The sequence below is a fragment of the Pseudorca crassidens genome, chromosome 11, assembly GCF_039906515.1.
Source record: "Pseudorca crassidens isolate mPseCra1 chromosome 11, mPseCra1.hap1, whole genome shotgun sequence".
Taxonomy (NCBI): Eukaryota; Metazoa; Chordata; class Mammalia; order Artiodactyla; family Delphinidae; genus Pseudorca; species Pseudorca crassidens.
In genome coordinates, this window is record NC_090306.1 from 33,041,509 (window position 1) to 33,058,743 (window position 17,235).

The 17,235-nt window shown below is 34.3% G+C and overlaps 1 long non-coding RNA gene across 1 annotated transcript; it reads left to right on the top strand.

Moving 5' to 3' along the window:
• The first annotated feature begins 1,074 nt into the window (after positions 1–1,074).
• LOC137201787 (uncharacterized) lies at positions 1,075–16,749 on the top strand. Its single transcript, XR_010932329.1, has 2 exons — positions 1,075–1,838; positions 16,200–16,749. It is a non-coding gene; the product is annotated as an uncharacterized lncRNA (long non-coding RNA).
• The last annotated feature ends 486 nt before the right edge of the window (positions 16,750–17,235 follow it).

The following is a 17,235-nucleotide window of genomic DNA, read 5'->3' on the forward strand; positions in this document are numbered from 1 at the left end:
TTTTAGACTTTTCAGACCATACAGCGTTTTTTGTAACTACATAATTCTTCTGTTGTTGTATAAAGGCAGCCATAAACAATACATAAAGGAGTGGGCATGGCTGATTCCAAGAAAACTTTACCTACAGGAACAGTCATGGGCCAGCCCTGGGTAATTTGCTGACTGTAATCTTTACCATGTAGTAGTTTGATTGCCAAGAGCTCCAGCTTTTCTTTGGGCACTCAGCTGAAGCTAATGGCTAGAATAAATTTAACATAGGTATGCCTGTGAAGTGCACTGGGAGGCCTCCTCAATAATTGCAGCACTTATGATTGGTGTTGGAATCATCCCAGGTTTATTCCTCTTCCATTATCTTTAAATTAAGAATTGCCATGTGATTTGCTTTGGCCAGTGAAATGTGAGCAGAGCATTATGTGGATTTCCAATTGGAAAAATTGAATACAGGTGCAACTTGCCATCTAACCTTTTGCCTACTGCAATGGTTGTAGAATTACGTGTCCAGAATGAGTCTGTATCACCCTAGATTCCTGAGTGACAGTTATAAGCAGAAAGCCCCTGCAGTACCACAACAGATATGCTTAATTGGCAAGAAATAAATTGTGACTGTGTTAATCCAGTGAGATTTTGTGATTGTAAATTATCACATCATAATTTAATCCATCCTGCTTGATAGTACACTATTTGATTAATAATTGTGTAATTTTAAATTTTCATTAATTGTAAATCATGATTTGCCAATATCTGAAGCAGCGATTAAAGGAGTTTTATGTGAAAGGGCATCGACAGACTTGTATCTGCATTGTAATTAGGGATTACAATGCATATTTTATAGTGCTGAAGAATTCTGGAAATCTACTATGTCTTTCTGAAGCTGACCTAAGCAGTATGACATAGGCTCTTTTAGCTCACAGCCCATATTTGATGTTTATTTGGAGTACCATAAATCTATATCAGTGCAATTTTTATAACTTCTGTTAAATCTTGACTATCAGTATGAAAATTAGAGATTACAATGAATATTTTATAATGCTGATTTTAATACTGAGGCATGTCAAAGTGATTTTCCTTTACACATAGAAGAAAATAAAGATGTCAGTCACATTCCTTCCCTCTGCCTATTGAGAAAGCTCATCCCAATTATAAAACATCATGCTTTTTATTATAGCTCTGTTTAACTGTATTTAAATAGAAAAACTCTAATGTATAAATTGATAAACATAACATGAACTCTAAAAATCAGGATCAAAGAATAAGTTGTATTGTGCATATTGCTAATTCATGTAGTTCATTTCATTATAATGTATACCTGACTTTATAATATTGAACTTATAACCCTTTATCATGAACATTTTAAAAATAAAATCCAAATATCTACAGCATGCCAGTTGGGCCTCTGAATTTTATGTACCTGATCATTCTGATACACAGCATTTGTCACCTTAGTTTAATGTGCAAACAGCGCTGAGAGCATCTTATTCCATATTCCTTGCCACAGGTATAGACAAATGATGACAAGCTGTGAATCTAAAAACTGTCTTCAACGGTCTACTAGAACAGGTTGAATATTGAGAGTGAAAACATTTACTGATAAAATTTCTAACTCATGCCGTATTGGGGAATGGATGACAGAGGGAACGGACTCCTGGCAATCAGCACACACTAGAGAAAACATAAACAATGAATGTCTTTGCAACCTTCGTCACCTCCTATTTGCTTTACATTTGTCATCGGTGTTAGTGAATAGGAGCTGGGTTCCAAGAAATCTCTGCAGGTTTCTTCAACTTCTCTCGTCTCTGAGCTTCTGCAACCAACACGTCTGCTTGAACCCAACAGCTGTGGTAAGTGTACATTTAGAGTCTTAAGGGAATCTGCAACTTGAGTGCAGGCAGCACCAAAGTAAAGATCCTACATGGCTTTAATACATTTATACATTTTTAAAATCCCATTTTAGGTAAATTTGTCCCTGAGATCAGTGTATGTGAAATCTCAAGTAAAGCCTTAAACATGTGCTTGAGACACTGGTGTTTCACAGACTTCAAAGGCAACAGATGTGACAATCCAGGGTGAGTCATTCAGTGCCAATTTAGTCAGAGACTGGGAATATCAATGATGTTATGCTTTAATTCAAGTAAATATATTATCTGAGTTATTTTTTCTTAGCAAAGTATCTGTTCATTAATTTTTTACAGCGCTTTTATATAGTTTACTTTGGCTTTCATTTTACAGTCTCCACTCAGTTCCACAGTTACTTAGGTCAACACCATTTTCCCCAAAACTTCTTAAGTGAAGTTATTTCTTACTTGTAATACAGTTAGATGTTTTGTCACATTCTGTGTTCCATTGTGGATTCTCCAGAATATCTAAATGAATGTTTTTTTTAAATTATGTATATTAAGGTTCACTCTTCGTGCTGTAAATTTCTGTGGGTTTTAACAGATGAACAGTATCATGTATCCACCACTACGGTATCATACAGGGTAGTTTCACTACCCTAAACAATCCTCTGTACTTCACCTATTTAACACTTCTCAGTCTCCAAACACCTGGCAACCACTGACTTTTTAAAATTATCTCTATAGATTTGCCTTTTCCAGAGTGTCATACAATTTTTCATGATTCTTTTCAGACTGGCTCCTTTCACTTAGCAATATGCATTTATAATTTATCCATATCTTTTCATGTTTGGTACCACATTTCTTTTTTTCATGGAATGACATCTCATTGTTGGGATGTACCACAACTGTTTATTCACACCTGTTAAAAGGAGAACTTGGTTGCTTCTGATTTTTGACAATTATGAGTAAAGCTGCTATAAATATTTGCATGAAGTTGTCTTTTAGGATCTTTATCTTTGATTTTCTATAGTTTGAAAATGATACGCCTACATGTAATCTTTTGATATTTATTCTGTTGGATGTTCTCTGAGCTTCCTGGATCTGTGATTTGGTGACTGACACTAATTTGGGCGAAATTCTCAGTCATTATTGTTTAAAATATTTCTTCTGTTATTTTCTATTGTCTCCTTGTGGTATTCTTATACGTGTATGTTACATCTTTTGTAGCTGTCCCACAGACCTTGGATATTCTAGAGATTCTTTCTTCTGTCATGTCTAGTCTACCAATAATCCCATCAAAGGCTTTCTTCCCATCTCTGTTGCAGTGTTTTGCATTTCTAGTGTTTCTTTTGGGTTCTTTCTTAGGATTTCCATCTCTTTGCTGACATTATCCGTCTGTTTTTGCATGCTGTTTATCCATTAGAGCTCTTAACATATTAATTATAGTTCTTTCAAAATCCTGGTATGATCATTCCCAATCCCTGTGATGTGTGGTTCCTTCTATCTCTTGTGTTTTCTTTGCCTTTTACTATGCCTTGTAATTTTTCTTGACAGCCAGATTTGAACAAAGAACTGCTGTAACCAGGCCATTAGTAATGTGGTGGTAAGGTGTGGGGGGAGGGGAAGTGTTCTATAATTCTGTAATCTCTAATAACTAGCTCTCAGTTGTTTAGTGGGCCAGTGCCTCTGGAACTTCACGAGTGTTTTTCAGTTTTTGTCTCTCTCCTTAGGTGAATGAGGATGGCTCAAGTGGGCTAGAGCTGTGTATTCCCCCTCTCCTATGTGGAAGGCTACAGCTGACTAGAGTTGGGTATTTCCCTTCTCCCAGGTGAGCTAGGCTCTGCTAATATCGCAGCCAATTAGACTCCGGTTAATTAATTTCTCCTGAGCGCTGGCCTTGTTAAGTAGAACAGCCTGCTCACTAGCATATTTCAAAATGGTTCCTCTTCCCTTCCTGCTGCTGACAGCACAAAGGGATTTTTCTCGTACACTTACTGTGAGAATCCAGCTGAGCTCCTGGAGGTAAAACTCACTAAAGTGTGGGAGCCCCACTATGACTGGGCTCCCCTGGAGTTTTTAAACGTCAGAATTGTCCACACTGAGCCTCCAGCAATTAGACAATTCCAGTTCAGGTTTTCCTGCTCCGGCACTGGTTCCCTTGGCAGTTTCTGCCCGCCAGACTCTGCTCAGGTGAGTCATGACTCTCTGTATTCACTTGTCTGACTTTCCAGTCCTGGAGACAGCAGTTTGCACTGTGTCCTCCCCCTCTGTTATGAATTCAAGAAGAGTTGTTGATTTTCCAGTCTGTTCAGTGTTTTACTGGTTGTTAGGACAGAGTGGTGACTTCCAAGCTTCTTTCATGTAAATCAAAAACCTGAAGTCTGCAGGGGTTTTGTGAATATGTTTTAAAATAAGTTGAGTAAACATCTAGGAGCATGGCTGTTGGATTGTGTGGTAAGAGTATGTTTAGCTTTGTAAGCAATTGCCAACTGTCTTCCAAAGTGGCTGAACCTCTTGCATTCTCGCCGTCAGTGAATGAGAGTTCCTGTTGCTCTGCATCCATGTCAGCAATTGGTATTGTTAAAATTTTGGATTTAAAATCTTTCTAATGGTTGTGTAGTGATACCTCTTTGTTGTTTTAATTTGCAGTTCCCTAATGACAAATAATTTTCAGCATATTCCCGTTATTTGCCATCTGTATGTCCTTTTTGGTGAGGTATCCAGATATTTTGCCTTAATTTTTTTTTTTAATTGTTGAGTTTTAAAATTTCTTTCTGTATTTTGCATACAATACCTTTATCAGACATGGGTTTTCCAAATAGCTTATCCCAATCTATGGCTTGTCTTTCTATTCCCTTAAAAGTTTACTTCAGAGCTTAGAAATTTTTAATTTTAAAAATCCAACCTACCAAGCTTTTCTTTCATGGAATGTGCTTTTGGTATTGCGTCTAAAAATGTGTCACCAAGTTCAAGGTCACATAGATTGTTCCTTACTTTACTTTCATACTGGTACACTTCAGCATCTTCTTATTTGCAAACTTCCTTTTTAAGCATTGCAATTCAGTAAAAGCCCCCAAACCTGAAGATTTTTAACCTCCTAATTATCTAATCTTTAATTATTGGTTTTTCAGTCTGAACATGATGTAATCAAAATATAAAGGACTTTCTACCACAATAGTTCTATGTTTTTAAACACACTTAAGTTGTTTATAAAGCTTCTCTTCAAAGGCTTAAATATTGATATTTGAAGAGAGGTAGTAAAGAGAAAATTCACACTGCCATGTGGGAACTTTTATTTCATTATTTTGCTGTTCTAGTTTCCCATTAGTAAATTTCACTTTGGTAAATTTTTAAAACCACCACTTATTTTCTTTTCGAGTTTTATTAAGAAATAATTGACATATATTACTGTATAAGTTTAAGGCACACAGCATGATGGTCTGAGTTACATGTATTCTGAAATGATTATCACAGTGGTTTCAGCTGATATCCATCATCTCATAGCTACAATAAAAAGAAAAATAAGAAAAACATTCTCATTGTGATAAGAACTCTTAGAATTTACTCTTTTAACAACTCTCTGATATATCATACAGCAGTGTTAACTGCTATTAATTTTTTAATAAACATCTCTGTTAATTGAGATAAAGTTTAACACATTCCTGGACACAAGGTGCTGACACAACTTGGAATCCATGTGTCTTTTACATTGACTCTCATTTCCAAAGAAATTTAACATATGAAAATTCTTATACATTTTGGGTTTGATGTTTTTAATACATTATAGATAAATAGACATAATAGATAAGTTTTGCTAAAAATTGAAGAATCAAAGAAACCAGTGTATTCAGTACCCTAGAAACCTCAAACCCAAAGGAAATAGTAAACATGATCACAAAAGGAAATAATATGGAAGGAAAGCATAGGCTTTTATAAGTTGTCCTAGAATCATCTTCTCTTACATTATAAATTTAATGACTTTAAACGCATTTAATCTACATGTATTTAGTCAGCTTTTTTCAGTGATTATAGAACAATCTCTTAAATGATTTATGATTAAAATTGACTAATCTGGATAGGAAATTCTCTTTATATAATAAAAAAGTTCCATGTGAAATACTCTATTTAAACTAAGAGGAACAATTATGGAAAATTCCTACCATGTAGTGACCTGGCACAATGAAAGTACTCAAATATGTTTGCTGAATAAGTTATAAAATGATAATAAAAAGTTAGCAGAGCAAAAAAAGATGAATAAATTAGATCCACATTTTTGAGTCTAGATTGACAAGATTATTAATATTTGCTTAATATCATTAGGTACTTGCTGTGTTTTGAGCTTTATTCTAACTATTTTACATTAATTACTCCTCCCAACACCCTTATGAGATAGTTGTATTTTATAAGAGCTTTGCCACTTCTAATAAATGTTTGCTTTCTATTTGATTCATATGTATTTCTAAGTTTGACTACAAGCCTATCCATATTTAAGATACTCATACCCATTGCATTGAATTAAAGGATTTGGGTGGCTAATCAAGGACAAGACATATGCTAGGGGGTGGCAGTAGCACACAAGGAGCTGCATTGTGGGCAGCACTTGGACAGGATGCATGTGAGGGGAGATCCCTCACAGCAGGAGACCTCTTAGACACAGCAGCTTAGGTCCACCATCCATAAAGGGAAGAGGACAAAGAAATGACTGGGGAAGAGAGCTGGAGCTGGAGCTGGAGCTCCAGCTGGAGCTGGAGAGCTGGCTTAAGTATCTAGGTGGTGCCTGGGTCAGAGAGCTTTCAAAGCCAGCAGGGACTTGGGATCTTTAAAGGGCCATGGTTTACCTTATTTATGGCCAGTAGATGTTGGGTGCAGTTTCTTGGGGTTTGCAGAGAAGACTGGCTTCTAAATGACTAAAAATAGGCCTATTGGGGCTATATTTAAAGCAATTGGATGTGTAAGAATTTGAGTTTAGCACCAGTAGGCTTTTGAGCTAACAGTCTAGACTGCTGTGATGAAGTAAAAACATGGGGGCCACAGTAAACAGGGGACATCTTTGGCTTATTTGTATAACACCTATAAAGTAATATCTATTCATTCTTAAATATACAAAATAAAACATACATATTGCCGATTTTAAGTTGCTTGGGGTATATGTGTGTGTATATACATATAAATGTATATATTGCATGAGCTGTATTTTCAAGCACATGCACACACACACATGCACGCATAAACCCTAAAACTATTAAATATATGAAAAAAGCTTTCTACACGCACTATCAAGTTTTCCTTAGGGGATTTTTTCCTTGTGTCTTTAGGGTTTAGGCAGTGGTATTAGGCAACTAAGGATGTCATAACAATGCCACAGAGTGGATGACTTAAACAACAGAAATGTATTTTCTCACAGTTCTGGAGGCTAGAGGTCAAGGTGATGGCAAGTTTGGCTTCTCCCTGAGACCTCTCTCCTTGGCTTCCTGCCTTCTGTGTCTTCATATGACCTTTTATTTGGTTTCTCTTCTTCTAATAAGAACACCAGTCTTATTGGATTAGGGCCCCATCCTTATGATCTCATTTAACCTTAATTACCTCCGTAAAGTCCCTAGTTCCAAATGCAGGCACATTGGATGTTAGGACATCAATGTGTGGATTTAGGGGGGACATAATTCTGCCTATAAGTACACTGTACTTCTGGATTGCAATTTTGTATGATATATGTATTTAGATATAGAGCCAATAATATATGCCCTGCACGATTTCACTATCTTAATTGCATGTGTATTATATACCACATTTTTATTTAAACTTGGACAAGAATTGCAGGTTCATTTGGCTTATGAAATTCAGTTCACTTATAACCTGTTTCACACAGCACTTCAGAACAGAAAATTAACTTTCTTAGCTGAATAAAACCAAAATGGAAACAAAATTTTAGTTCCTAAAAGAGCTTTGTAAATGATTTTGTATTGAACATTTCATTTAATTTATTCCAACCAGGATTAAAATATGTTAAATACTCTTTTGTTGTGAAGATATTCACAACTACGAAATGAAGTGGCCATTGTATTCTTAAGAGCTCAACATAATTAAGACTATACTTTATTGAGATCAACCAATTCCATTAAAATATCACTAGAAATGAATAAATTGAAAGGATCCTCAGCGAAATGAGAAGGAATGATTATGAGTTACTGAAATTTGAGCTCTATGAAGGCAGTATTTTGTTGCTGTGGTTTTGTTCATCTATACAAATAGGAGCAAAAAATTTGTTCATCTATACAAATAGGTAGCATTACATTGAAAAATAACTCTATATTAAGTTTATACTTCCCCACAAATTTTTGGCAATGTTTAACGTTGTATCTTCATGCCAGGAACTTTTCTAGGATTTAGGAATAGATCTCTTAATAAAATAAACTCCCTGCCCTCATAGAACTTCATTCTAGCATAGAGACAGAAAATAATCTAACACTTCCTTTAATTTGGGTTTCCCCTTTAGAGCTAGCCAGTGACCCTGACAGAAGTTTTTAAGTATTCAATGTATAAAAGTATATCTATAATCTCTGAACTGTAAAGTTCACATACAATAATTGTACCTACAGTTGCTACATTTCAGGGCACTATCATGCCGACCTACTCTATATGACTAAAATAATCAGCAATACAGTTCAGTTGTAGTTTCTAAATGTACTAGTGGTGAATAGAGGACCAAAATGCAAGATGTCATATAAAAGAGTGGTAAAGAAATGAGTTTTTGCTCTGTTTGACTCAGTTTTCTGCTGCATACTTACTATGATATGAGACAATGTATTCTATCTCTACAAAACTCAGGTGTTTCCTTTGTGAAATGAGAGAAATAATTAAAGGATGGCTCTGAGTATTATAGAAGATAATATGTGCATTGTACTTAACATGATACCTGGTATGTAGGATTCATTGAAATTCATGGTAGCTATTACTATTGCTAAAATGCAGATGTGTTGAAGGGGGCAAAAAGATGAGCTTTTTTTTCCATTTGGAGCAAATTTCTTAGATTTCACAACATGGATTAATTATTTTTAAACCAAACATTCCATTAGATATGGGAAATTTCCCATGACTACTATTATGATAGTAATCACCCTAGAAAACTGATAACTTAATCTTAGCTGTTTATGTTCAGAAAAAAAAATTGAGACTACTTTGATGTATTGTTTGTGGGGAGGTTTTTAGTAATTTCAGTTTTCTTGATACATTTGTATTCTCCATGTTTTGTATGTGTTATTTTTGAAAAGTAAGAATGTAATTGGAGTAGCAGTTTACAGATAAGCAAGGAAAGGAGGCAGTTAAAATAAAAGTTTTTCAATAGTAAAAACTTTATAGTGGAAAAACTGGACAAACACTACCTCAGCCAGGTGGTCAAGGTCAACATCAATAGTGCTAAGTCATGTTCATAATATGTACCCTTGATATGACATGAAAGTGTCACTTTACTTCTATAGTTTTCCTTCCCCCAAATCCCAAACTCCAGTCTAATGAGAAAACATCAGTCAACTCTCAATTTAGGAACATTCTACAAAATACCTGAACAGTTTTCAAATCTGTCAAGGTCTCCAAAATATACAAACAGCTCACATAGCTCAATATCAAAAAAGAAAAAAGAAACCAATCAAAAAATGGGCAGAAGACCTAAATAAAAATTTCTCCAAAGAAGACATACAGATGGCCAAAAAGTGCATGAAAAAATGTTCAACATTGCTAATTATCACAGAAATGCAAATCAAAACTACAATGAGGTATCACCTCACACTGGTCAGGATGGCCATCATCAAAAATTCTACAAACAATAAATGCTGGAGAGGGTATGGAGAAAAAGGAACCATTCTACACTCTTGTTTGGAATGTAAATTGGTACAGCCACTATGGAGAATAGTATGAAGGTTTCTTAAAAAACTAAAAATAGAGTTACCATATGAGCCTGCAATCCCACTCCTGGGCATATATCCAGAGAAAACTATAATTCAAAAAGAAACGAGCAACCCGATGTTCATTGTAGAACTATTTACAGTAATCAAGACATGGGAGCAATCTAATGTCCACTGACAGATGAATGGATAAAGAAGATATGGTATATATACAATGGAATATTACTCAGCCATAAAAAGAATGAAATAACACCATTGGTAGCAACATGGATGGATTAAATATCATCATACTTAGTGAAGTAAGCCAGACAGAGAAAGACAGTTATCATATGATATTGCTTATATGTGGAATCTGAAAAACAAAGATACAATTGAACTTATTTCCAAACGAGAAATAGACCCATAGACATAGAAAACAAATTTATGGTTACCCAAGGGGAAAGGTGAGGAAGAGGAATAAATTAGGAGGTTGGGATTAACATATACATAGTTATATATTTTATATATAAAATAGATAACCAACAAAGACCTAGTGTATAGCACAGGGAACTATACTCAATATTTTGTAATAACATATATGGCCAAAGAATCTGAAATATGTATATATATATATATATATATATATATATATATATATAGACATAAACTTCAGTTTATGTATATATATATAAACTGAATCACTGTTCTGTATACCTGAAACTAACATGACATTGTAAATCAACTACACTTCAATAAAATTTTTAAAAATTAAAAAATAAACTTTCAAGGTCATCAAAAGTCAATAAAAGTATGATAATCTGTCACAGCTAAGAGGAGCCTAAGGTGACATTACAACTAAATGTAATGTGGTATCCTCAGTGAGATCCTGGAAGAGAGAAAAGACATTAAGTAAAAATTAAGCAAATCTGAACAAAGTTTGGAACTTGTTAATAATTATTTAATAATTAACAATTTGGGTTCATTAATTGTGACAAGTGTACCATATTAATGTACGATGCTTTGATAGAGGCTACTGAATATGAACTATTTGGGAACTTTCTGTACCAGCTTCACAATTTTTCTGTAAATCTAAAACTGTTCTAAAAAGTAAAGTTTACTAATAAATATATAATCAAAAATTTTTTTAATTCACATAGTTTGGATGGTTCAATGACAAAATGGTGGTGTTCAAAGAAGAAGTCTTGGAAATAAACACAAAATTAAAAGTCTACTTACAAAATGGATGGAACTATGCATGTATTTTTTCTTTGTAAAAATATCAAAATTTTGGAAATATTTACACAGTCAAAATAAAGGCAAAAGAAAATAAAAGTAAAAGCAGAAGATTTTTAAGTCATATCAAATGGATACTGTTGTCTACACTTGGCCAAAATTTTGCATCAAAATTAGTATTTTTATCTTGTGATTTTCTAAATATGTAACAACTGGTAGAACTTAGACCTGGCAAATGAGAGCAGACAGTAGTAAACAGTACTCATAACTATATAACACCTAAATATTAGAGTGGTATTTCTAAAACAGAATGTCAGCTCAGCCCAAAGACAAAACGTTTAGATTAAGTACCTGAAGTCTTGCTATGTTACACAATGGGAAGAAAATTATATTACAAAAACAGATACAATGCAAGTTTCCCAGACCAGATAATCTCAACAACTATAAAGCCCTAAATCGATACCAGCCATAAACCTAAAGGAAGGAAGGAAGGAAGGAGGGAGGGAGGGGCATTACAGCTCTTCCTGGCCTCACTGCCTCGCTTGCTGTCATTTGGGACTCCCCTTGCTCTTTGACTATGAAATTTGGTATATACATCTCCTCCTTTGGATAGCTTCCTATGCATCCTTCAAGACCTGCTCAAAAATCACTTTTGCCAACAAGTCTTTCATGAAACTACCAGAAAGAGTTAGCTGCCCCTCATCTGAGTCCCCATAGTATTGTGTTCATTTTGTCACTCCTTCAACAAACACTTAGCAATTACCTACTGTATTCCAGGCCTGTATTTGTATCTCTGTACCATCATTTCCTGAACTCTATGACAGCCATGTCTGATTCCCCTGCTAGACTCAGACTAGTGCTTGGTGGTCTCCTCCTAAAATGAATGAGAAAAAGGAATCAGCAGTTACTCCTCACGGCCTGCCTTGTTTGAGGTGTGTCCTATTATAAACCATACTTTACAAATGTGAAAAATGAGACATGAGAATGCAAGGTAACATGTCTGAGGTAATACTGCTGCAAAATTTTCTTCTTTAGCCTTTTGATGCAATGGATTACACTGATTATTGAATGTTTAGACAGCTTTGAATACCTGGGATAATCCTAGTTGGTTATGGAGTACATTCTTTCTATACATCTTTGGATGCAGTGAGCTATAATTTTGGTTAGGATTTTTGCAGCTACCCATGAGATATATCGGACTGTAGTTTTCTTGTCTTTTTCTGGTTTTGTTATGGGGGTAATTCTGGTCTCAAAGAATGAGTGAGGAAGTGTGCCCTCTGTTTCTCTTTTCTGGAGGATACTAAAGAGATTTGGGATCATTTCTTTCTTAAATGATTGGTAGAGTTCACCAGTGAAAAAATCTGGGCCTGGTGCTTTCTCTTCTGGAAGGATAATTATTGTTTTAATTTCTGTAATAGATATGGGCCTATTAAGATGATCTATTTCTCCTTGTGTCAGTTTTGGTATGATGTGTCTTTCAAGCATTAGTCCATTTCATTCAAATTGTCAAATTTGGGATCATACAGTTTTTCATAATAGTCTACTATATTTTTAAATGATGGTCCCTCTTTCATTTCTGGTGTTGGTAACTTACGTCTTTATATTTATTCTTAGCCTGGCTAGAAGTTTATTGATTATATTAATGTTTTCAAAGAACCACCTTTTTGTTTCATTAATTTTCTCATTGTCTCTATTGATATTTCTCTATTTCTTATTTTAAGATTCATTAATATCTGCTTTAAGTTTGTTACTTCTTCTTTCTTTTGGTTTATACTGCTCTTATTTCTCTAGTATCCTAAGGTGAAATCTTACATTTTTGGTTTTAGATCTTTATTTTTCTAAAAAATATGCATTCAATGCTATAAATTTCCCTCTAAGCATTGCTTTCACTGCATCTCATAAATTTTGATAGGTTTTATTTCAATTTTCACTAAGTTCAAATTATTTTTAATATCTCTTGGCATTTCTTTTTTGACCCATGTATTATTTACAAGTGTGTTGTTTGTTTAATCTCCAAATACTTTGGGATTCTCTAGCCACTTTCTGTTATTGATTTCTAGTTTATTTCCATTGTGTTCTGAGAGCATACTTTGGATGATTTCAATTCTTTTAAAATGTGCTTGAGGTGTGTTTCATGTCCCTGAATGTGATGTATCTTGGTGAATGTTCCATGTGAGCTTGAGAGGAATGTGCAGTTGACTCTTAAATAACATGGGTTTGAACTGGGCAGGTCCACTTATACCTGGATTGTTTTTAAGAAATATTTAGTCAGCCCTTTAAATTCTTGGGTTTTGCATCTGTGGATTCAATCAACTTGGATTGAAATTTCCATTCATTTTACTACTACATTTTATATGAGGGACTTGAGCATCAGCAGATTTTGGTATATGCAGGGGCTCCTGGGACCAATCCCCCTCAGGTACCAAGGGATGACTGTAATCTTCTGCTGTTGGATAAGTACTTTATAAATGTCAATGAGATACAGTTGATAATGATGGTGGTTCAGTTCAACTGTATGCTCACTGATTTTCTGTAAGCAGAATCTGTCAATTACTGATAGAGGTCTGTTGAGGTCTCCAACTATAATAATAGAGCTGTTTATTTCATCTTGCCATTCTATCTGTTTTTGCCTCACTTATTTTGGTACTTTGCTGTTATGCACGTACACATTAAGGATTAAGTCTTCTTAGAAAATTGACCCCCTTATTGTTATGTAATGCCTCTCTCTATCCCTGATAATTTTCCTTGTTTGAAGTCTGCTTTGCCTGACATTAATATAGCTACTCCAGCTTTCCCTTCATTAGTGTTAGTGTGGTATAGCTTTCTTCATCACTTTGCTTATAATCTATGTCTTTCTTTTTAAAGTGGGTTTCTTGCAGACACATATAGTCAGTTGTTTTTTTATCCCCTCTGTCATTTTCTGTTTTTAATTTTTATAGTTGCATTTAATCCATTCACATTTAAAGTGATTATGTGTATAGTTGGATTAATCTCTCCCCTTTCTGTACTGTTCTCTATTCATTGCACTTCTTATTTCTTATTTTTTAATATTCTACCCCTTTTCTGCCTTATCTGGTTTAATTAGGCATTTTATATGATTCTGTTTTCTCTCATTTCTTAACAAATCAGTTATACTTCTTTTTAAAAAATGATTTTAGTGGTTGCCCTAAGGATGGCAACATGTATTTACAACATGTATTTACAAGTCCACTTCTAAATAAGTCTATATTATTTTATGAGTGTGTAGGTACCTTAAAATATTTCATATTCATCCCTTCTAACATTGATGTCACTCATTTCACTTATCAATAAGCTATACTCATCCAATATATTGTTGCTGTTGTTAGTTTGAACACTTATATATTAAATCAAGTAAGAAAAAGAAAAGTAAAAGGGTTTATTTTACCTTTATGTGTTCCCTCTCTAATGCCCTTCATTTCTTTACATAGATCACAGTTTCTAAGCTGCATCATTTTCTTTCTCTGAACTTTAAAAAAATTAAACTTCTTTAAACATTTTTTGAAAGGCAGATCTACTGGTGAAAAATTCCTCATTTTTGTTCATTTGAGAAAGTCTTTATTTCTCCTTCATTTTTGAGGAACAATTTTCCTTAATACAGAATTCTAGCTTGGTGATTCCTTTATTTCAACATTTTAAATATTTCTCTCCACTCTCTTTTTGCTTGCATTGTTGATGACAAGAAGTCTGCTATAAATCTTATACTTCTTTCTTCATAGGTAAGGTGTTGTTTTTCTGTGTGTGTGTTTCAAGATTTTTTCTTTGATTTTCTGTAGTTTGAACACAACATGCCAGGTGAAAGTTTTTTTATTATTTATCCCACTTGGACTCCTCTGAGTCCTTGATCTATGGTTTGGTGTCTGTCATTATTTTGGAAAAATTCTTAGCTATTTTCACCTCACAAATTATATCAATCTTGTGAACTGAAATCCCATGTTTTTTATTACCAATTCATACTCTCCTCTAATAAGCCATTCATCATAGAAGACCTGCCACCTTACACTTCCTCTAGATCCACCTCTGCTGAGATCATTGCATCAAAGTGAGAACTAATCTCAAACTGATTTTTCCAATTTTCTCTTTGCAGTGCTGAGTAGTGGGAACTTTAATTGTAACTGATCAATTTTTGTCTTTTATATAGTGTGCAGAATGTTTATTTGCACAAAACATAAATATGTGTATATATATGTGCATGTATGTTATATACACACACACACACACACACACACATATATATATATATATATATATATATAAATGTTATGATTCCTTGATTGGAAGGATGGAATCTAGGGCAACAAGAAAAGGGGGAGTGAGACATGGTCTTCCTCTTATCTTTACCTTTTTTTCTCTCCTTTTCTTTTTTTACCTAAGTTATTTATTTAATTCATCTCCTGCTACAAGAAAAGTGATGGAAAATCAGTCTACTGGTCATCATTTGATGCAAATAAAGAACATGGGCTTAAGGTCCTATACATTTTACTGGTCCATGTGCAAGAATAGTCCAAATCTGAGCTGTGGTCCATGATGTAGAACAATGGTCCAGGTTTTTTTTATTCATCTTCATTGTAGGTCAGAAGTGGTTTCAAATGAGGGTTATGGAATAAAGAACGGTTACCGTATCTCTAGGAAAAGGGCTTGGACCTGATGCAGAGATGGGGATAGGCAAAAACTTGGGTTCTTATGTTTTCTCTGGTGCAAACAGGAAGGCGTTCAGCAAGCTGACTCCCACCCTGGGGAACATGACAAAGTAAATAGGGGCCTTCCAAGTGTGAGCTAAGCCCTCCTTGCTTGAGGCACCTCTAGACGTGGGAAGCCCCAGATGTGGTTGGGACATGCCTAGAACCCCGGAAACCCAGAGTCTAGCCACCACTCCATTTTCGACCTGATTCAAAGCTATCATTGCCTCTTTATTATTCTAGAGATTATAAAGAAATTATTATTCCTGATTAAAAACAGAATTATCAAATTTAAAATCATTGTGATAGCAGTAAGCAGCAAGTTATATTCCTTAGAAAATCAATGCAATGAAATACATACTCGGCATACATACATACTCAATTTTTCTCAGAATTCAGAAGAAAATAATAGAAACTAGGTGTGATGAGAGAATAGTTAAGTGAAAGAAGGTAGAAAATAAAATCCAATCTACAGAAAATTGTAACTTCATGAAACAGTCACTTTTACAAATTACAAGATTTTTTTTAATCCAGAAAGTGACATAGTTATTTATCAGTTACTAGTTTCAGATTCCTTTCAACATTTCTGAAGACACAAGTCAAGATGAAGCTGATAATTGCCCAGTATTTGATCTGATAAAAACATAATGCTGCAAATGAAGGAGAACTTTCCTCTGGTGAATGGTAGACTGAGGGGGGGGAAAATGAAGCACGTTTTCACCTCGTGGAACTGAGAATGCATGAAGAAACGTTGATAAAATATTTGATTAACTTAACCACAGATGTTCACAAACTGAGTTTTAAATAGATATTTATGGTTTTCCAAAGCAACCGAAGCAGCAGCCCATCTTCATGGGATCAGCTAGTGAGTATCAAAATTATTTAATACACTCTATCCCCTACTGTCAAAAGTGAATACACTCAAGTGCTTGGCATTCTGTAGAATAGTGGTTAAGGAGAAACTTGAAATGTGTTTTCTCTTGTCCAGCAAGTTAACATTTTCTGTTAGGTTTCTGTTTTCTCTCGAAGGACCTACTCTTCTCTTGATGGTAAGTTATTCTCTTTAAGGACACACTGTCCCCCCGCCCCTCACCTCAACTACAGTAGTATACTTTATTCAGAGATTTCTGTAGGGCACAAATATCATGATATGATAATGCAAAATACATATGTACATTTTAGTTAGCAGATGGTTGGTCTCCTTATATAGATTTTAAAATACAAATCAAAATAAAATTCAGATGGAATAAGGACTTAAATATATAGAGCATAAAATTACTGAAATAATACAGGAGATAACTGAAACTCTGAGTTACACAATAAAAGCAGACCTAATGATTTGGTTAAACACCAAAAGCTTCAAAAAGTTTAAACAAATCTCAAAATAGAGAAATAACTTCTGCAATGCAAAATAATCAATATAGGGGCAAGAGATTTCATTAAAAAATGAAGGTAAATATTATATTGAATAAATGCCAGGAAGAAGAAATTCAGGAAAGCAAATGTAAAAAATGTGATAAATACAATGAAATGCTCAAACTAACCAGTGTTCAACAAAACAAAATTTAAAATAAAAATAATATGAATGTTTTG